The 23701-nt window shown below is 37.6% G+C and overlaps 2 protein-coding genes across 3 annotated transcripts in view; one reads left to right on the top strand and one right to left on the bottom strand.

The window, feature by feature from the left end:
- LOC143377161 (midasin) overlaps positions 1-23701 on the bottom strand; it is a 187914-nt gene that overhangs the window by 60582 nt on the left and 103631 nt on the right. The window lies entirely within an intron of this gene.
- Positions 204-23701, top strand: part of LOC143377207 (uncharacterized) — a 96854-nt gene continuing 73356 nt past the window's right edge. For both annotated transcript variants that reach the window (XM_076828259.1, XM_076828258.1), the window contains exon 1: positions 204-587. The gene's annotated coding sequence lies outside the window, so the exon portion shown is untranslated. The remainder of the gene's footprint in view (positions 588-23701) is intronic.

The following is a 23701-nucleotide window of genomic DNA, read 5'->3' as shown; positions in this document are numbered from 1 at the left end:
TAGACGAACCATCGGTATCCCTCTGTTAAACCCACCCTCTGCCAGCTCTCGCGAAACAACACCGAGAACACGCTCGAAATACGCGCGCGCGTCGACTCGAGGAGGGGAGGGTTGGAGGGAGGAGTAGTTGTGCATCCTCGCATCAGGGGCTCCATCCACTTGGAACTTCAGTGCTCTCTCGCACCCCGAGCTGAGAGAATCGGCCGAATCGAAAACTACCCCCCCGAAATACTCGGCGCTACATCCCCCAACCCCCCTCCCAGCCCCGCGCTTCCATCTCCCTTCAATCCGTCTTCATCGGTTCGAATTTTTCGTCCCCCTGCCAGCCCCGCGGAGGCTCCTCTTTAAAAGTGCGCGTGTGTGGGTGTGTGCGGGAACGTGGCGGGGCAGGCGGCCGCGACACGGTGGTGGTGGAGGGTGGCGGTTGTGGCCGGAGGGTGGTGATAGTTCTCGATTGTAAATATGGTGAATTTTGATGGAGACACACCCCCAGAGGAGACGTCTCACGGGGGATGAAAGGACAGCCGATTATTAGCACGGCTGCTTTTAAGTCCCGCACGAAGGGATGCGCTTTTAGGGAGGACAGGGTGAGGATACCTTACCAAGTAGTTGATCTAGGCCGACGCTTTGTTTAAGTATTAATTTACGGAAGCAGGGCTCGATTGTCGGGGAGTGATTGAAAAAAACAGAAATTCGCTCCGCTCGCCCGCGAGTGATCTCAACGCTATGTCCTGCGTTTTAGATCGATGCCATCAACGTGTTAACGTGACACTGCAGTCCCACAGATTTCTCGTCTGCACAACTTTCGCCGCAAGCCCTTCGGTAAATTTCTTAATTGTATCGCGCGATTGCGTTCACAGGGGGTGGTTTTTTTAAAAAAAATATTTGTCGACTTTTGCTTCAGGTGAATCGATCCGAAAAGTAGCTCAATGCTTCGAGAGTTTCAGGGAATTGTGAAGTTGCAATGTAAGCTTATTAGGCAAGGCTGATTTTCGATTTTCGATTTTGAGTTCTTGAAGTGGGTCTACTAGAGCTTCTACTAGAAACCAATATCTAGCAAGTCGAGTTAGTGGATAAACGAGGTGTTTCGAAGCACCGCGATACATTTTTTGCCGAATCTTTTACAAGAATTTTCGCGACATTAAAGAAGTGACTTCTTCTGAAATATCGGAATGCTCCCCTTCTGATATCGCAGTCCACTTTAAACCGTCGCGAGATTAATTAATCAGGACTTAGAGACACTACAATTTCCCCTGAAATTTCTCTCAAAGAACACGCAAGTAATTTTCAATTCCTTTCGCTCGGAAAAGTGTGTCAGCTAATGGTGGACGTGCGTGAACCTTTGAAATAATGTCCCCCCTTTGTCATCAATCGAATCGAGACTGCACTTGGAGCTAATTAACCTTCAAGTCGAACTTAACAGAATGCGAACACTTTCGTCATATTTGATAATTATGAGCTTTTAAAGGCGCCGGTGCCCAGCGTTTCAGCTGGTTTATATTAATGATACTTCCAAAATTTATCACCCTGCGCCGAAGTGTATTATAAAATAAAAATAACAGCGTTCCGGGAGACACGTACGTGTTGCAAGGTAAACACAGAGCTTCGTCTCACTGCTTTGACTGTGCAGTTAATTAACTCATTGAAATTACATGACCTTTAGGTCGAAAGCTTATCATAGCTTTAGCCAAGGGTGCGCACCCTCCTCGGCGACAAAGTCGCAGCAGAAAATTCAGAGGGGTATGAAGAACGTCGCTGGACAATGGGAAAATTAAGAGCCGAGGACCAGCGTTCCTAATAAAGACTACAGTCGGCTGTACACTTTGAAATTCGCTGAAACTTCGCCCGCAAAAAAGTGGGGACATGCCTAGCTTGATTTATGGGGCGAAACGTCACCCCTCCTTAAATTCAATGCCACTGGCTTTGGAAACTTGAATTGAAATATTTTTATGACGTATTTCTGCGGAGTACAGAAACGAACATAAATAAAAATTTATTTCGGTCTTCAGGGACTATCAAATTGCACTTTGTGTCTACGTATTTTAAAGTACGAACCTCCTAAGAGTGGCATATGCAAAAATATTGTAGATACTTTCAGGAAATACTTAAAGAAAATAAGTGACAACAGACAGGGTTTCAGGATTACGTAATAAATTCGTGGGGCTTTTAAAAAGCACAAGAGAGGTTGAGGCAAAATTCGTGGAAGTTCAAACACACCATCAGGTCTTGTAGTGTCGATAAGAAAATTGGCTGGAATAATAAAAGGAAATATTTACCGCGACTCTTCCTTTGTGAATTCACAACTGCAGCAGCTCGCGAAGTATTAGCCAAAGTGTTTATTAAAAGTGAAAGTATATTACATGTTTTTTTTAATCAAAGTATTTCCCTCGGCTACCTACGACCTTTCGCCACTTTTCTGGCAACGGTGCGAGTGGGTGTAGTAAAAAAGACATTTCCGTACACCTGACACCACCGAGCGAACGAATTTTCGCACTGACCTGATACTTGAATTCTTAAAGTTCTCCTCTTTTAAAATTGCACGTACTGCTTTCGACTACGAATTGGCCATTTTTTAAAACCCAGAATTGCAAAAGCGAGCAAGGAATGAGTAATCGTGTGAATTCTACTTTCACATTTCTATTCCGAGGTAATCAGCTTCAATCTGACGCTGCGAAATCTATTAAGTTCGTTAAATGTTTGTAGCAACCCATATCTTGGAATTGCTGGTTCATTTCTGTTGCAGCTTCAGTGAATCCGTGAACAATGTGAAATCCTGTTACATAAATAAGCTATTATTGTTCGATGCTTGGACTAGATTCAACTCGGTTCAGTTTTACCTCGCTCGCACACAGCGTCCTGGATATAGTATTTCTGTATGATGAATTGTCATTCGTATGCAAAAGAAAAAATGGAATTTCGTAATCACACCCCATGATTTATTCGTAGATGCACTTTTATGGGCATCTATTGCCAGGCTCCGGCAAAATCAGATTATTTTTACGTTTAGCAATGACGCTATAAATAAATACCACCACTGTCTCGTTTCTAAAATTTATTACTGTTAATTCTAATGGACAAATTGGATTGTGGTTAATTGCTGCTAGGGTGCGTTCAAAATCTATTTGTTGGAAGTCACATGCTGATAATAGGTTTATTAATTTTGTCTCCGTGTTTGTTTTGTTCTCTTTCTCTTTTATTCCATCTCTTTTTATATAGTGTGTATTTAATTTTATGTTTATTTGTGCACTAATTCAGTTTTAAGAACTCTGTGTCATGTCATGTGAATGTCATACTGGTAATACAGTTATTTATTCGTTTATTAACTTAACATGCATCGCATAATTTATCATTTTCGACATAACGCTGATCCCATTTAATGTTGGACACCCTTCGAACTATAAAAGAGCAAAACGAAATGAATAAATTATAATGAATAAAATTTAAATTGCACGAGAATTATTAGAAAGAGAATGAATAATAATTTTACACTCAGCTTAGATTTAGTCTTTCATTCAACAAGTTCCTATTTTCGGGAATATGAAATGGGAAACAGATGCAGGCAAGGGTTTCTTCGAAAACTGTCAGCTGGCAAGGGGAGATCGGGAAGAATGGAAGGTAAAATAATTTTTTTTTACCAAATTATAGGTCTAATTAAAAGAAGTAACTTTTGTCTTGAAATTTTTTTTCTATCTCTTGCAGTTCGCGAGGAAAATATCCGAATTTTCAGGGGTAAATTTCACCCCCGTCGAGTGATTTTCGGCAGCAAACAAAAATTGCGTTGTAATCAGGAGTAAATCCCCTACATATGTACAAAGTTTCAGAATTTTTGGAATTTCCGGATTCGGGATCATCCCTTGTGAGACACATTTTTTAATTTTTGCTATCATAGATTTTGGAACTCACACTATAACACTACATGTGATTGTTATAAACGCTACTGTAAATTTTCAGATTCTCATAATCACTTTACGACATAAAAAAAAGTTGTAGAACTTTGCTTGAATTGTTATTAATGATTCGACCATTATCATAATTATCATCATCGTTGTTAGTAGTTCAGAGTAGGCATTCTATAAAACTAACCGCGAACCCGGACTCACCGATTGGAACGCAACTATGTGGGTTTTTAGAGTGACTCAAAACAAGAACAACGGTGTGTCTTTCATTTGGGCCCTATCGCTCTATAAGGGGGTGAAAACTAACCTCAAAGTCAAATTGGCACTTCCAGTTTTTCGCGTATAACTCTCAAAGTACAACAGACAGAAAAAAATGTTTCGAAGAAAAGTTTAATGGTGCAATAAGCGCTACAAACTTCCGTTAACAAAATTTTGAAAAGAATTTTAAAAAAATATATAACTGACGAAAAAAATTCTTTTAAAAAAATTGTTAACGGAAGTTTGTAGCGATTATTGCGCTATTAAACTTTTGTTTGAAACATTTTTTTCTGTCTGTTGTACTTTGGGAGTTATACGCGAAAAAGTGGAAGTTGCCAATTTGACTTTGAGGTTAGTTTTCACCCCCTTAAGGGGTTACGCCACCCTGAGGCGCTCGAAACAGCACTAAACTAGTCGATTTTTTTTACTGATACTATGAGGTTGAAAATCATTTCTTTTCTTATGTGTAGAACATGTATTAGTACATATATTGTATAAATACTGTACAAAAATATTAAAAAATAACCGAGTTATTTTTTGCCCCGCGGTGCTCGTCCGCCGTTACACGCGTGACTGATATAACAAATTATAACGCCCAGGCTCATCTAAAATGAAAAACATGATGATTTTCGTGTTCCTTAATAAAATACCTATAATGTAGTACACGGATTTGAGAAAAAAAATTATTGCACAAATAAGAGCAAGGTGAAGAAATTCGTTTTTCACCTGACGAAACGAGCTTAAAACATTTATTATGTACGAATGGGTTATCGCATGAAAAAAATGATCCGAAACCGAGATGGTGATTGGTGATTGATTCCGGAACGTTCCGGGACGATTGCCCCGTCGCCTCCGGCGTAACCGTAATCCCTCGAGCCGGTCACGCTTTTTGGAGTACTGTGCGGCAGGTGGCAGGTGGATTGGCATTAAGGATCGTGGAGGAAAAGTGCGTGTTTCGTCTTGGGACCAGGGTTGCGAAGCGGTTCAGTACGCTGTATTGGCATATAGACCAGTGATGCCAGAATCGTGAGACGTGGGACAAATACTTACCCCCACTATGACCTACCGTCGTCCCCCACTTTCCTCCCATCACACTGCACACAAGTATATTCCTACGTCCGTCCGTGTGCGTTGCCTGTTGGGCTGCCGAGCACACGCAGAGGAGTAGGGGGGGGGGATATGCTTGTGTGCAGTGTGGTGGGAGAAAAGTGGGGGATGACGGTAGGTCATTAGTGGGGGTAAGCATTTGTCCCACGATTCTGGCACCACTGTGTATATGACGTCACTTGACTTGGATTGACTTAACGTTGGTATGACGTCACGGCGTCACCAACCAAATATAAGTGTTCCCCTTCGCCTACTACTACTATGACGTCATATAGGTCAGCACACCGCCATTTATTCAGTACACCTGGCAACCCTGCTTGGGACCGTCAGCCAGATTCATCAGTAGGGTTATAGCTGACGCTACTCTGCTCTAGACACACGGAGCCTAAGAGGAAATAACTTGGAACTTGTATATATACGAACGAGAGTGATGATAGTACTTGCGAGAAGAGTAGACCTCTAGCGGCGCCGGCGGAGACTAACCGGCGTGACCCATGTGATGGGGCCGGGACGTCACAGCTACATTGTAGACAATACCATTAAGAATAGGCGTACCAAGTTTGAAATCAATCGGACAAATAGTTTTGGAGATATTTGATAGGTCATCTTTGAAAATGTAGTTTCGAGAAAAACGCAAAAGAAGAAAAGTAGAATGGTCGCTACCTGCTGCGGAATATCGACATCCGCGCCTCGTTTAAAGTCTATAACTCGGCTATATTGGGGGATTTTTGCGTCTACCATGACTTAAATTATTCTTAAAACTTCACATAATAAGAAAATGCAAAGAAAAATAATCGTTTTTTCAAAACTTTCAGGGTAGCGTAACCCCTTAAGGGTACCTTCTGGTCTAGAGCCCCCCAAAATAGGTGATATTTAGGAATTAATTAAAGGAAAACTAGTGTATATAATTTAATGCGATTTTTTGCATTGTATTAAGAATGTCTTAAGCTACAAAAATATATTTCTTGTTTTATAATTAATCATTGCAGACGGCAAATTGATCCAAATCGGTGGGACCTGTATCTTCAAAAGTTATTATCCGATTCGACTGAAACTTTTTTTATTTTGAAGAATATACTTCTGGCTAGGCGGGAAACCAGAACAAATACAAAAAATTGAAGATTTTTAATTTCCAAAGGCGTTGAAAGGATGAAAAGTATAGGGAAAAAGTGATTTCAGACTTCAAGTGTCGTTATTTTCTCAAAAAATGTCATTTTTTTATTTTTTTCTGGTTTCCCCCCTAGCCAGAAGTATATTCTTCAAAATAAAAAAAGTTTCAGTCGAATCGTATAATAACTTTTGGAGATACAGGTCCCACCGTTTTGAGAACACTGTTTCGAGAAAAACGCGTTTAAAGTTTTACGTGAATGCCGACTGGCCGGATGTTACCCATGCATTTGCCGCTACTCAAATGCCTATAACTTGGGGAATTTTACGAATTTCAAAAAATCCTGCTAAACACGTATTCCTAAAAGGTTGAACATTCGAAAACTAAAATAAAAAAAAATCGACTTTTAGACCGGAAGGTCCCCTTAAATGGCGATAGGGCCCAAATGAAACCCACCTTTGTTCTTGTTTTGAGTCACTCTAAAAACCCACAAAGTTGCGTTCCAATCGGTGATAAATTAAACAAAACATATTAAACTAAAGTCATAATCTTCCCTCCTGACGAATAGAGCCATTGAAACATTTATAAACTGAATATGAACAGTGACACAGTAACAATGGACACAGAAATGTAAACAACTTTGCGGCAGCAAGTACATCCACAGACGAAAGCTTCGCTACAATCCAGAACAAATTAAACAGCTTCAATGACAAGTCCCAGAAATCCTTTAGACTGAATGTCCCCTCATTAGCACGAAAGAAGCTCCATGGAGAATAATGCACCCTGAACATTTCGCATCCACGAAAGCGTGGCCCACCTAAAGCACCTTACAATCCCCGAATGTAAACTCAACGGGATTTGTAACATTTCATGCAAACTCTGAGCCGTCACTCTCAAAGCAGAAGCACTCTTTTGTCGCAGAGGGGTGCACAGAAGTAGAAACGAAGCACAAAAGTGCGAAGGGTAAAAAGTGCTCGCACCCCCTCCCTCTCCGAACGTAAGAATATTTTCGACTTTAAAGAGGCTATACCCGCGCGACGATGTTCCAGAGGCGATGAAGTTTTTCAGAAACTTTTCGAGGCTGGTCCAATCGAATCGCCGCAATTCCCCGGGGATCAGACAATTCCTCCCCAGTGGCTTCCCCGGCTCTCCCCCCTCAGCCCCTGTTTACCGATTCCAGCGAATTTGTCTCCCGAGTTCCCCTAATTTCGTTACGCGGCACGGGGAAAACACTTCGTTCTGAATCGCGGGTGCACAGCAGCTAGGGTGCAATCGATATAATAATAATATTAGGTTGATCGGAGGATTTTAATTGGATTTCTTTGCGGTTAAGAAAACTCATTTTCCAAACCTCTTCCAAAGCAGGACCGATATTGAGAGGAGCTCCAAAGCACGTGTCACTTCAGCCAGAAGAAAAAAGACAAGAGTGTGTGAACAAGAGCCCATGCCATCTGGAGGAAACGTTGACGGTAACTCTGCAGACAGTTGGTTTTGCAAATTATGCAGAACTGCATTCAAGACAGATACGCGACAGTGTGTCATCTGTCTCACCTGGACACTCGAGGAATGCGTTGGTCTCACACCTGAGGTCGAAGGTGTCTTTGTTTGCCCCAATTGTGCATATTAAATTGGTGGGCCTTATTACCCGCACTGTAGGAAATAAGGCCCCTTTACAAGGTTCTTAAAATCCTATTAATTTTCGTATTTTTTGTGATCATATATTGTTACAAATATTACAGTGTATAGTTTAATGTCCATAGATTTTTATAAAAAAAAACAGTTTTCAAAAATATGCACAAGTTTTTTTTAAAAAAATTATAGAACCTTAGGTGGGCCCTATTACCCGCACTGCAGGAAATAAGGCCCCTTTACAAGGTTCTTAAAATCCTATTAAGTTTCGTATTTTTTGTGATCATATATTGTTACAAATATTACAGTGTACAGTTTAAGGTCCATAGATTTCTATAAAAAAATCAGTTTTCAAAAATATGCACAAGTTTTTTTTTAAATTATAGAACCTTAGGTGGGCCTTATTACCCGCACTGCAAGAAATAAGGCCCCTTTACAAGGTTCTTAAAATCCTATTAATTTTCGTATTTGTTGTGATCATATATTGTTACAAATATTACAGCGTATAGTTTAATGTCCATAGATTTCTATAAAAAATCAGTTTTCAAAAATATGCACAAGTTTTTTTAAAAAAAATTATAGAACCTTAGGTGGGCCTTATTACCCGCACTGCAGGAAATAAGGCCCCTTTACAAGGTTCTTAAAATCCTATTCATTTTCGTATTTTTTGTGATCATATATTGTTACAAATATTACAGTGTATAGTTTAATGTCCATAGATTTCTATAAAAAAACAGTTTTCAAAAATATGCACAAGTTTTTTTAAAAAAAATTATAGAACCTTAGGTGGACCTTATTACCCGCACTGCAGGAAATAAGGCCCCTTTACAAGGTTCTTAAAATCCTATTAATTTTCGTATTTTTTGTGATCATATATTGTTACAAATATTACAGTGTATAGTTTAATGTCCATAGATTTCTATAAAAAAACAGTTTTCAAAAATATGCACAAGTTTTTTTAAAAAAAATTATAGAACCTTAGGTGGGCTTTATTACCCGCACTGCAGGAAATAAGGCCCCTTTACAAGGTTCTTAAAATCCTATTAATTTTCGTATATTTTGGGATCATATATTATTACAAATATTACAGTGTATAGTTTAATGTCCATAGATTTCTATAAAAAAACAGTTTTCAAAAATATGCACAAGTTTTTTTTTAAAAAATTATAGAACCTTAGGTGGGCCTTATCACCCGAACTGCACCAATCCAAGTGGACCTTGCATTCATCAAGCGACGAACAAATCCAACCTTAATCGGCCGCGACTGTTTTCCCAATAAAATTCAGCTTGTTCTCGCGCGGCGCAAATTGCGCGAGCAGTGATACCAATAAATCACTTGCTCGATTGAAATTGCTACCGTTACTCCTTGAAAAATTACCATCACCACCAGAGAATTTCGATGCATTACGCTCGCATGCCAACTCAGATGTAAACAAATTTGAATATCGAATCGAGTCCTGCCATAATTTTACTAATACTTCGCGAGTCACGTGTGTTCTGAGAAATGCGTACAGTTTGGCAGAAAGGTCTGCATGCATTCCATAAATCTGATGTATTCTCCAAAACGTGGCACCTTTTGTGATCCTGGCGAAGATGGTTGCATATATGTTCACACAAACATAGATTCGAAATGGACGCAGCACTTGCGACGTGTATGGAAAAGATTTTGTTCGGAAACTGGACCTCCCAAAATACTCCAAGTTTCTTCATTAATTCGATTGTGATTATGTATTTTCATACGTTGTGAATGAGGAAGTGAAAGTTAGAGGGGATTTGTTGTTAAGTGGAGAAATGAAAATGTAGATAGAAATCTGTTTCGCATTTAGATCATAAAATTGTACTTCTGAACATTTACGTTTAAGAAGCAATAAAAAAATATATCTGCGTATTTCAAGTAGGGTAAAGGCAGGTAATATGGAACATCTGATTTCAAAAGCTTGTCAAAAGTAGGGGAATTTTTCTTTTTTTTAATAAAACTGACACAAGGGGACGAAGAAACTAAACTAATGCATAATCATATTTACATTGGCAAAATGTAAAAAATCCAATTGTTTTGCAATTATAGTAAAAATAAAAAACTGAAAAGAGTGAAAATCGGCCGTTCGAAAAAATGGGCCCTAATATGGAACACCTAGGAAATTTGTAAGAAAAACTCAAAAATCTTTACTTTCTTTTTTTACTAAAAATTAAGATTTATTAAGTAGAAGATACTAATAAATAAATATGCATCATTTTTGAAATTCATTCCTGCTTTTTGCGTCTCGTTACACGATGGGCACGTGAATAGTACGTCGGAAGCCCCACATTACTCGTTTGCCCACTGACAAGGAACACTATTCAATTGATGATGAAATCGCCAAATTTTTTTTTATATAGATCAAAAGTATATGTCACAAAGGTCACAAATTAGAAGAAGTAACATTTATAAAAAAAAAAGTAACAACAAAAATAGAGTTTCAAGATTATTTCACGAATCTGTGGAATTTTTTATAAACCAAAGGCTGTTGAATATGTGCTCCAAAATGTCACAAATTACATCGAACAGAGGATTGCTCCAAATAATGATAAAAAAATATGTTCACTACCTCCATCGAAATATACAAAAAACTTACGTATGGTAATTTCAACACTGCTGGAAATATTACTGCATCAACCACAAATCCACACAGTATGCACAATAAAATTGAAGACTTTGCAGCAAGAAGGGAGCAGCTCCAAAAAAATATTAGCTTTTGGAAAACTAATAAAAACAGTGTTAACAAAATATTTTTAAAAACATGTTCAAAATATTTTAATCACTTGAAATCTACGCAGTAACACAGCATTTAGCATTATTAGTAAGCAAAAATATCGTTTCTTTGTGGCAGGGTGAATTTTACAAATTTTGAGTTGCCCCCTTTTTGCAGCAAATTGTAAAAAAACTCCACTTATATCTCCGGCAAATAATTACATTAAATACTATTATTATGTTATAAAAATATGTACTAGTACATGGAAACAGATAGCAGAAAACATCAATCTACAGAATTTTAGAAAAATTAGAGTTCAATATGCTCCCTCCTTTCACCAAATCCAGATAGGATGCAAGTAGGTGCTAGACCTTTATAACTTGCGACGGGATTATCGGATCTGCCTTTTTCACGCACCAATCTATTCAGAATTTCTTTTACATTCAATGCTATCCGTAACTCAATTCTAGCAAATTATGGCACTGCCTCATTTTCGCAGCAAAGTCTTCAATTGTTAGATCTACTTTAGGGGTCAGTCCACTGTGACAGCTTGAAAAATTAAGCTATTTTTAAAGATTTTTTTCTCCGTAAATACAACATATAATTCAATAAATCTTTTTGGTATTCATTAAGGTACTCTTATATTATACAAAAAAAATTAAAACAATTATTTTAAATTTGTTTTAAAACTTTAAACGCGATTATCTCAAAGCAACATTTTTTCGACTGTTGCAGGTGATGGCAAAATAACTATTTGACCAATCGGTCTGAAATTTTTACACGTTATTCAGCACATCAGTGGCTATGACCGGGACCACGGAAACCTTTTTTGATTAACCATTTCATACCTTTTACAAGGCAAAGTGATTGAAAAATTCACTGTATTTCGACACTTAAATTTCAAACCTCCGCCATTTTGTTAATTTTTTATCAGTAAAAATAATCCTGGTTCCGGCGATAACCACACTCACAATGATTACAACACACTTTGTATTTTTTCTTTCAAATGCGTCGTTCTCCCGATATCACCTGCGCCAGCAGTGCATCGCTTTCTCAAGGCGCTCACATCAGTGCGATATATATTTAAAAAAACTGTTAAAAATTTAAAATAGATTTTTCTTTATACTGCCAATAAGTGTATTAATAAGTAGACAAAACAATAAAAATTAAAAAAAATAAAAAACCCGACTGCTTAAAAAAACATTAAAAAAATTAAATTAATAAAAAAATTAAATTAAAAATTAATTTTTTTAATGTTTTTTTAAGCAGTCGGGTTTTTTAATTTTTTAAATTTTTATTTAATTTTTTTTTTAATATTTTTTTATTTTTTTTATATCCTATAACATTCGGAACGTCAAGACAATTCTAAAGACACCTCATTTGTCCAAATCATGGACATCCATACATAGCCTGATAAACACAATACCCTCCTTTGCGTGCCGCAGTCGGGTAAAAATGATTTACGTTGGATGTTCCGTTTACTAAAAAATAAATCCTAAAAAATGTCAATTTCTCACGACTTCACAGTGGACTGTCCCCTTAAAGTCCAACTTATTTTGGTGGAGATGTCAAACACTGAATTGACAGAGTACCCGGTCACCAGTCACGCGATAAAATTTCCCCCATACTTCTATCAAGTGACGAAATATTAAACATTCAACTGCCGCAATAAATATTTCCACCAGTGCATGTCGTTGGCACAAAATCCTTCCACTGCCGGATTCCTGCGTCCCTTAATTACCACGGATACCCTACACTCTGCTATAATCCTCAAGCAATTTGGATGGCAACAATAACAACAGGTGTGGTAATTGTAATGGATCTACCACGGTTAATGTGACCGTATAATGCACGAGAAATTGCAGGAAATTATTATTTGGGCTTAATATCGGATTACACTGAGACTGACGACACGACCCAAATTTCAATTCGATGCTGCAGGCGTCTCTGATACTTTATACGATTAGATTTGATAGTTTTAATTTTCGTAGTAGTTACACTGCCGTTCATGAGCATCAGGACAACTACTGTGCGTGGAGTTGCAGAATTCAAGGACTCTAACAAATTTTACTTTATTTGGTACTGGCGTCCCTCGTCTCTGCTTCGCCCGAGATATTAGAGTGATTGATTCATATTTATTAGAATTAATACAGTGACTCGCATTAATATTCGGACACTTTTTAAAATCGCATAACTTTTTTAGAATTGCTCCAAACAACTTGAGTTTTTTTGAGGAGCTAGAAGGATTAGTTTGCTAACTGACGCGTTTCGGCGTTTTGAAAAAAAAATGTATTTCGTTGGAATAGCGAAAAGAATAGTAAAGGTCGATTTTTAAACTTTTCATTGTGAGCTTGTAATGAAAATTCAAAAAAAAAAAAAAACCGTTTGTAGATTGCAGTAAGTTGCATACGTGCCTAAAATTTCATCAAAATTGGTTAACGTTGCTCCGAGCTACAAACGTTTAAAGATCGCAGAGTAAGGTCGAGAATCGCGAAAATTTCCGAAATCAGCGAATTTTGAATTTTCATTACAAGCTCACAAAAAAAATTAAAAAATGACCTTTTCTATTTTTTTTTGCTATTCCAACCAAATACATTTTTTTTTAAAACGACGAAACGCGTCAGTTAGCAAACTAATCCTTCTAGCTTCTGAAAAAAAACTCAAGTTGTTTGGAGCAATTCTAAAAAAGTTATGCGATTTTAAAAAGTGTCCGAATATTAATGCGAGCCACTGTGTCTTTTAAGAAGATGAAGTATTTTGAAGAAAAAACTTAATTTCCTCATTTCGGAAAAGATAACATCCTCTCAAAATTTCGGAGATTCCCTGGATTGTCCTCGAGTATCCTGGAATAACGTGTTAAAATTTTAGGAAGATCGGTTTAATAGCTCTTGAGTTTTGCGTGGACATAAAAATCGGTCCCCTCTTTAAATAATAGTACAGATAGATTTTAAATTCAAAGCGGTGCAAAGTATTCAATCTCTGCCGAATATCACATTTTCTGCAAATACAGTAGGTGTCGAAATAATAATTGAGCCGTTTATTTTGAAAATGGCCTAACTCCATTTTTCAATTTTTTTCCGGTTATCATGGGTACATGTACAACTTCATGTTATTTAGCAGTAAAGCATTTCAGGTTGCTTATAATCCGAGCAAATACGATAATTCTTGACACATAAGTTTTCAGAGTTAGTTCAATAATCGAACCGTGTAGTTTGAAAGTGGCCTAACTCCATTTATACTTAAATTAAGATATTTACTATCGATAATGTCAGAAAGCAGTGACGAAGGTAATTTTAATTAATTAGTATTTACAAGTTAACCTGAGTTTTTGGACAATTGCGTTAGTTGAATAACCAGTACATTTAATTAATACAAAACTTAAAATTTAATATTAAATTTTAGAAATTATTTCACCCATGGGGAAGAACAGAACAAGACTATTTAGTTCAGATAGTGAAGAAGAAATAGTAACTAATGATTTAAAAAAAAATCGAAAACGAAACAGAATTATAGAACAATATTCGTCTTCAGGGGATGAAGGTACGATTAACAATGGAGAAGATATTCATGAATCGTACATCCAAAAAGTGCGAAAGATTAAACGGAATTCAGGAAAAAGATATTGTACTCAAACCGGAAATATTGTACCTGAAAAAATTTTCGAAAACAAAGAAATAATATTTTTGAGAAGTTTTGGGGTTTGGGAGATTTTAATAAATTCAATTTGAAGCATCTTAAATTATGTTGAATGGACTTGGGCACCTTGAAATTTTATAATGAATCTGGTTGTTAATTTTGCAAGTGGCCTAACTCCATTCTTGATAAGAAAACGCGTATTATTCACTTAATAATTGCCACTATTTTAATAGCAACTATAAATTTAACATCCTTAGATACACTTAAGCAGTATGACTCATTGGTATCCTATACGTATATTTTTAAATTCATTGAAACTCAAACCCTTAAATATCTCGATTCGAAGATAAATGGACTTAGGCCACTTTCAAAATAAACTAATTATGAACTGAAATTAAATAAGGAAGTAACAATTACTCTAAATTGCCCATTGCTTTCGCAGTCGAATGTTACAATCGCGAAGTCCTGGTAGCACGAAAGCTTGGAAGTAACTTCAACTTCTGCAAGGTTTCTTTTGGTCTTGTACCAAACGAGAGAAATTCGCAGATATAAAACTAGGAGGGATAGTTAAATTAAATCAAGTTTCGCTGCAGTGCTCGCAGCCATTAAGCCTGAGAAAATTAAAATGAGTAACGCCAGATAAGACTGGCGAAGTTCTGTTCTCTTCCAAAGTTTATCAGGATTACAATATATCACTGTGTTCTGCGTTAAAAAAAATCTGAGTGGTAGGACAATTATTCGAGAAATCACAGGCAATGATTCTCTAAATGGGCATTCCTTTGCTGCAATATTAGACTGCATATAAATAACTTTACCACTCGGCTTCACTCGAAATTTAAATACTGATTTTATAAAAAAAATTTATTCATTTAATTTTTTTTCTTTGTGAAAATAGTCACATTCGTCTGGATTAGCTAGGCATAATGATCTGGGGCATACTTTGTGACACACTAAAATTTTTTTAAGCGACAGACAAACACACAAACACTTTCTGCTTTGTGAATTAAGATTTGAATGGTAATTGTGCTGCTAAAATTTCATTGTCACAATTGAAACTGAAAAATGTGACGGGGACATACAGAATTACAATTGCGCGAAGCCGCAACTGTCAGGACTGCCTTTGTTGAATTTAAAGAAAATTTTCCAACGCAAGTAAAAATGGTGAAATATTTATTACAAACGCAAGATGCAAAAAGTTCGTCGAATTATTTGGAGCTAAAGAAACGTTTTTAATTATTGTTATCAATAATAATATTAATAATTAAATGAAATTAGGTACTTTAATAATTTAAGGAATAAACTAAGCATTGAATCATACTAATTTAAAAATGATTTTGTTTTATTAGTTTTTGTTACGTTTCTGTTTTCACAAAATGTGCGAGAAGTGATAATTTGATCTTTTAATTTTCTGTAACTCAGGTTACGCTGAATCTATCATAACTGTCACTTCTGTTATCAGATTTCCTTCGGATTTAATTAATCCGGTACTGATAGCCAGCACAACTCGCAGTGCAACTGAACAGAGGGTAATATTTCACGTGAAAATAAATTGAAATAGTGAAATAAAACTGTTTCACACGAGGGTTCATTTTTTACACAATCCGCTTTGAAAATCCGCCGAGCTACGCGTGAACTTAACTTGGAATCGGTTTCAACTTCGACTGAATTTTTTTTCCAAACAAATCCGCGCCCGATAAAATTTATTCTGCAATTCCAACTTATTTCTGCACAAGTAGTCCAACGAGGCTCCACGATCGACTTTTTTCGAAAAAATATTTCTACAATCTCAACTCATTTTCGATTTTCAGTGGTAATATACTTTGGATAATTCTTACAATTAGTCAACCACACTCGACAATTTTATTCGACATTTTTTTTTACACATTTTTATATCAAGAACCACCCTCCCTTCAGTCATGCCTTGAGTTCCCTTCCAGCCTCTATTTCTAAAAGTCCTCGTCCATGCTTCCTTGATCACGTTTTAGTATTCCAGACGGTAATTAAGTAATTTATATTCCCAACGAAAATTTCGCGGGAAAACGAAATATTCAACGAAATTAAAAATCAGCGAGGAATATCGAAATTTTTAGTGAAATAGAAAAATCTGGGGAGGGAAATAATTTTTTAGTAAATGCAAAATGCAAGGGGAAACGCAAAATGGTTAGTAGAAATCATTCGCGTAATAATTAACGATAGATTTGCAATGCAATCAGGCAGGTGCAATCGAGTGTTTTGAAAATCACTGGAATCTGCATTCTGACAATTCGTGGCACAATTTAACGAAGGGAGGCGGTAGGCTGTGGACGCTATAATATTTAGATGGTCGGGGGCAACCCTTTCCCCAGGGTGGAATAGAGGTGAACGACAAAAAATTTATAGCGAACGTTCGTCCTGCATTCCCATAGCTGCGGCAACGTTGACGCGGTATTCCCGTTAATTAATAAACGAACCTCGCTGCCCTGAAAATTAAAGCCCTTCGTGCCGTAAATATTCCCTGCTCGTAATTTGCGTCTGTTCCGTTGCTCAACGATTATCGCGCTCCCTTTTGTTCTCTGCTAACTACAGGGTCAGCGTTTTATCCGGCAGCCCGCGCTCGCGCGAACTTGTGAAATGGCAACAGCGCCTCACGGACGCATTCCACTACAGCAGGAGCGTCGACCCTCCCCACTTCGAGAGCCGCGCGAGTCGGGCCCCGGGTCAGCCGGCTCCCCCCACTTATTTCTCTCCAGGCGTTGCACGAGACCCCGCAAGAAAAAAAATTAAAACACCGCTACAGTCAAAGACGCGTCCCATTTGTTGCATTAAGGATAAAATCAGAAAAAAAAACAGAACAATAGATTCTGAGGCTTGCAGAACTAACACGTGATTGAATAAAAATTTAATTTCTCAATTTCTGAAAGTAATGATACTGAAATAACTAGCCTATTGTTTATCAACACCGCGAATTTTAAAAGCAGCATTAAATACAGTATCAAATAAACAGTTTGCAAAAGCTTTTTACAACAATTATGGTTAAAAAATTGATGGGAAAAATTAAGTAAATGTAAAATATGTTAAATTATCCATCGTTAAGAGGGAATAATTTTTTCTCATTTTTCGGTGCAAATTGCATTCCAATATCTTTTGTAGTTTAAAAGTTATACGAAAAAGGACCCAAATTTTTCAACCCGGGCCGGGAAATTTTGAATAACTCTTTGCGACGTTAATTTGAAAGAGACCATCCCAAAATTCTCGAAGCTCGGGCATCACTGCTGTCCAGCGGTCGCTGGCAGCTCTCCGCACGCCGGGACTGTGCATGGTTGCAGTGGAATGAGTCCGCGAGGCGCTGTTGCCATTTTACCTGTTCGCGCGAGCGCGGGTTGCAGGATAAAACGCTGACCCTGTACTCTTTTACACGTGTATAACACCGAAATTTTCAGAACAATTGCGCGGAAAACTTTTCGCTATCTTCAATGACAAATATCTCTGGTTTTAAAGAAAAACGCCGCATGTCGTGTGCTTCCACTTTCGAGGTATTGTCGTTTAAAGTTCCAAACAGCAATTCTTCTTATTTGCAATGTTTCCTGGTTTTCTTTTTTACGACATACACGCATAGTTCCTTCGCTTAGCGCGATATTTAATATTCGTATAATTAACGTAAATAATAATAAACGGAATAGTAATAATTTATGGACACTTAAGGTAGAACGACGCAAGTCCACTGGACTTGTGTTATTCTACTTGGTCGTGTCGCAGTGAAGTAGTTTTTGCACGAAGACAACATTGCAGTGACGTTGCAGGTGCAGTCCTATGTCCGCCTCCGCAATATTACAGGCGTGTATTTCTGCAAAGTTGCAGCAACATTACAAATATGTAGTCCTGCAACGTTCCGGCAATGCAACCTGCAACAACGCAATATTGCAACAACGTTCCGGCAATGCAACCTGCAGCAAAGCAATATTGCAGCAACGTTCCGGCAATGCAACCTGCAACAACGCAATATTGCAGCAACGTTCCGGCAATGCAACCTGCAACAACGCAATATTGCAGCAACGTTCCGGCAATGCAACCTGCAACAATGCAATATTGCAGCAACGTTCCGGCAATGCAACCTGCAACAAAGCAATATTGCAGCAACGTTCCGGCAATGCAACCTGTAACAACGCAATATTGCAGCAACGTTCCGGCAATGCAACCTGCAACAATGCAATATTGCAGCAACGTTCCTGCAATGCAACCTGCAACAACGCAATATTGCAGCAACGTTCCGGCAATGCAACCTGCAACAATGCAATATTGCAGCAACGTTCCTGCAATGTAACCTGCAACAACGCAATATTGCAGCAACGTTCCGGCAATGCAACCTGCAACAACGCAATATTGCAGCAACGTTCCGGCAATGCAACCTGCAACAACGCAATATTGCAGCAACGTTCCGGCAATGCAACCTGCAACAACGCAATATTGCAGCAACGTTCCTGCAATGCAACCTGCAACAACGCAATATTGCAGCAACGTTCCGGCAATGCAACCTGCAACAACGCAATATTGCAGCAACGTTCCGGCAATGCAACCTGCAACAACGCAATATTGCAGCAACGTTCCTGCAATACTGCTGCAACGAAGTGTGCTGAATGGGTAGTTATACGTCGAGTTTTCATTCCGAGTTTCATTAAGAAATAATTAAACAGGGTTGCAAAATTGAGGGTCATACAGCATTTTTTTTTTAAACACCTATGCTTGTTTTATGAGATTTTGGACTTCGAAATGCAAAAGTAACTTCAGATTTCCTCGATCACGTTTTTCCACTTGCTTTTGACGCTTCTATGTTGTAATATACAATTGAATGAAATTAACAGTGAAAAATGAAACGTGGGATGATATTTTTGTTTTGTTTTCGAAATCAGCACCCAAAAATTTATTTAAAACAGCTAAAATATCGAAAAAAGTTTTTTCATCCCAGGCCTGTGTTATTTGCTTATGGAAGACTTTAGTTAACGGTTGTGGTCTACATCGAAAATAAACTTACCTACCATGTTACTTCTGTGCTGTTTTAGCATAGTGGAATATTGAATGCGTGCCTGGAGGATACCGAACTACACGTATTGCTTATTGTTAGTATGTACCTATTACTTCTTGATGAAGATACGGATTTTCGATGGTAACAAGATCGGAGTCTCGTAGGAATATTTAGTCTGAGGTGTGTGCGAGACATGTAGGCCAAAGTGGATCCTGCATCCGACGTGCAGTCAAACCATCCTCCGCTCAAGGGTTCCATCAAAATTGTCTCGTACAGGATTTGCGTTCGTTTCATCCAGTCAAATGATTATTGATTAAAAGAATTTTAATTCAAAACTGGTTAGAAAATTATGGTACATAAAAGTGACAGTACTACTACTAATAATAATGCTAATGACAGTACGAGCTTATTACGTATTTAAATGACATACAAGGCGGGTGGGAACAAATTATACCAACCGGGTAGGTACATGAGGTTTCCTCGTGCAAGAAATAATTCGAAAATAGAGAATGAAATTGTTTGATACGAGTCTTCGTTTTCGAGAGGTTCCACCATTTAGTTTTAAAAGCTGGTATCTATTTTGAACGTCGGATTAAGAGATTATATTCGTTATACGAAAGAACTGAAAGAAGAAAGAATGAAAAATTCTGCGGATGATCTAAATAGAAAGAATATAAATAGTTTATGCGCTGTATTTGGTACAAAAAAAAAAGAATCTTTTATCGGTAATATTAATTCCTGGGTATGCAAATGGAACTGTTAATATTATACCGATTTATAAATTACTTTGGTACGGTGTATGCTTATTATTCTGATTTGATTATGCGTATATAATCAGAGTTAAATTTAATTATCATTTAATAATAGCGTAATTCCCTGCAAGTGCTAAATCTTTTCATTGGTAAAGTTCGCAATTTTATTATTTGTATTATAAAGTCGTATTATTATGATAATGATAATAATAGTGACAATTATCACAGCAATAATAATAATAATTGAAAGTATTGATATTATTATTATTCGATTTTATAACACAAATAATTATATTATTGTATATATTATTACACTAAGTCGCTATTATAACAGTAATTATTATTACATTATTATTATTATTGCAAGTAGTGTAATAAAATGACATTTCCGTACACCTAACATTACTCAACAGTAAGCAAACAAACTTTCAAACGTAGGTAACATATTTCTATTTTTATTAAATACTTTGGTCCAATAAAGCGCACGAGCTATTGCACCGACCTGATAATAAAATTCCATTTCATACTGTACAAAAAAAGAGTAATAATTACTCCAGTTAGACTAACGCATTAGGACTTTATTCCGTCACATCTAAAATCCCATTAACTTGCTTAAACGCCAGAGACGACACCGCGTAACAGAAAATCACAGCAAAATAATGCGCAATTTTTTTAGCCAATTAAAATATTGCCCCAAAGAGCAAATAACGTGCGCCAGGTTTCGTTGCCTCAATCAGTAACGTCTGAATCTGATATTTCCACGTTCAAGCGACGTGCTCGAAATTTTCCGCGGAAAAGCAACTGTCGATCCCGAAGTTTAAACGCTCTGTGACACTCGGAGCCGTCATCAATAAGGGAGCTGCTATCTGAAACCGTCCAGCCCCGCGAAACTTTTGCGGCTATGCAGAAGAGACTTTTCAACAGCAGCGACGCCATATTTCATTCGCGCCCCGGAGTCGTTCGAACGTCGAATAATACCCCGTTTGCCTGCCTGACGCGGAAGCGGCAGAAGGCATCGCTGAACAGCGAGAATTATTTTACCCAACGCGTACGATTGTAATCTGTTTTGAAATACCAGGTTCGTTTAATTAGACGCACGTAAATGGGCATGTCGCCGCAGAGGTCCGCGCTCGCGTGAAATTTCCAGCATTAAATTATCGCATTATATCTGGATGAGCACTCGCGTTACGGAGGATATAGCGACGTTTTCCTGTGTAATCCAGCTTTCGCGATGATTCCAGGTCTAAATAGTTGGTCCAAGTGTAGGTCACATGTTGGTCGCAGAGAAATGCCTCTGTTACTAACCAGAAAATGCATATTTAACTCCAGAAGCGAGACCCAAACACCGGACGTATACACCGTGCGGAAATCCTCCACTCGTATTCCTTAAGTGTGCTTGCTGAACGCCCAAGGGCGTTTCCCGACGGACAGGGGGCACCGATGGAACATAGCTTTGCTGGCTGAACTCTAATCTGCCTAATTTTTCGCACTTAGATTCTTTGGTATTTCTTAACAGAATAATAGTGTGCAACTTTTGTAGGAAACGTAGGGTAATTGTGGGAGATATGTCGCACTGTGAGGGACGCCGCACCTTCGGTATTTCAGGGTTATCGGTAATAAAATATTATACCGTCGTTTTTATTTGCTTTGGGCTGTTAGTTTAGGTTAGATTAATAAGCGAGAACGTGTTTCCATTATTATCTACTTTTAAAGATTTTGTTATTTTTCTAGTTAAGCCGCAATTTGCCTCAATACCCACACAGCCCCATAACATTGCACCAACGTCTCTGCAATGTTGCACCATAACATTACAGAGACGTTGCTGCAATGTTATGGTGCTGTTGTGGGTATTCAGGCAAAGTGCGGTAGGCTTACCTAGAAAAATAGTAAAATCTTTAAAAGTAATTATGGAAACACGTTCTCACTTATTAAGAATTAGATTGCAATGTTGCACCATAACATTGCAGAGACGTTGCAGTTTCAGTCCTATGTCCGCCTTCGCAATATTACTGGTGTGTATTTTGTTATTTTTCTAGTTAAGCCGCAATTTGCCTCAATACCCACACAGCACCATAACATTGCACCAACGTCTCTGCAATGTTGCACCGTAACATTACAGAGACGTTGCTGCAATGTTATGGTGCTGTTGTGGGTATTCAGGCAAAGTGCGGTAGGCTTACCTAGAAAAATAGCAAAATCTTTAAAAGTAATTATGGAAACACGTTCTCACTTATTAATAATTAGATTGCAATGTTGCACCATAACATTGCAGAGACGTTGCAGGTTCAGTCCTATGTCCGCCTTCGCAATATTACTGGTGTGTATTTTGTTATTTTTCTAGTTAAGCCGCAATTTGCCTCAATACCCACACAGCACCATAACATTGCACCAACGTCTCTGCAATGTTGCACCGTAACATTACAGAGACGTTGCTGCAATGTTATGGTGCTGTTGTGGGTATTCAGGCAAAGTGCGGTAGGCTTACCTAGAAAAATAGCAAAATCTTTAAAAGTAATTATGGAAACACGTTCTCACTTATTAATAATTAGATTGCAATGTTGCACCATAACATTGCAGAGACGTTGCAGGTTCAGTCCTATGTCCGCCTTCGCAATATTACTGGTGTGTATTTTGTTATTTTTCTAGTTAAGCCGCAATTTGCCTCAATACCCACACAGCACCATAACATTGCACCAACGTCTCTGCATTGTTGCACTGTAACATTACAGAGACGTTGCTGCAATGTTATGGTGCTGTTGTGGGTATTCAGGCAAAGTGCGGTAGGCTTACCTAGAAAAATAGCAAAATCTTTAAAAGTAATTATGGAAACACGTTCTCACTTATTAATAATTAGATTGCAATGTTGCACCATAACATTGCAGAGACGTTGCAGGTTCAGTCCTATGTCCGCCTTCGCAATATTGCAGGTGTGTATTTTTGCAAAGTTGCAGCAACATTACAAATATGTAGTCCTGCAACGTTCCGGGAATACAACCTGCAACAACGCAATATTGCAGCAACGTTCCTGCAATACTGCTGCAACGAAGTGTGCTGTATGTGTAGTTATACGTCGAGTTTATTTTTGCTATCGTAGTAGTTGAAAATTCATAGTTTTTCGTATTATAACTTTTGTAATACGTTAAAGGAACTCTGTGGAATATTTCTCGGCCAGAATACGTCGCATTGGACATAGCACTTGAAGATACGAAAGTGCGGTGTCTCTCCCGAGCATTTGGGATAGATGCGGCACTTTTAATGTTAAAAATACAAAAAAAAAGTGTTTCAAAATAGATACCTTGATATCCCAAGGCAATTATTTATTTTTTAATGACAAATCTGATAATCCAAACATATTTGTAGGCTTTTTACTTCTTTAGGCTTCTTTCACATTTTCTTTTTATTTGATGTGTAATGAATATGGAAGGAAGAAGAAACGACAATTAAATTTAGAAAAACAAACATAATATCTATACTTATTTATTCTTCCAATTTTATTGTATTTTATAACTGTATAGATTAAAAAGATGTTTTTCATTTTACTTTGCCTTTACTGTTTTCTAAATAAGAAGTTAAATTTAACAAGTTTA

The sequence above is a fragment of the Andrena cerasifolii genome, chromosome 15 (assembly GCF_050908995.1).
Source record: "Andrena cerasifolii isolate SP2316 chromosome 15, iyAndCera1_principal, whole genome shotgun sequence".
Classification (NCBI taxonomy): Eukaryota; Metazoa; Arthropoda; class Insecta; order Hymenoptera; family Andrenidae; genus Andrena; species Andrena cerasifolii.
The sequence above is the reverse complement of the archived record's forward strand: the minus strand, read 5'-3'. Positions and strand labels throughout refer to the sequence as shown.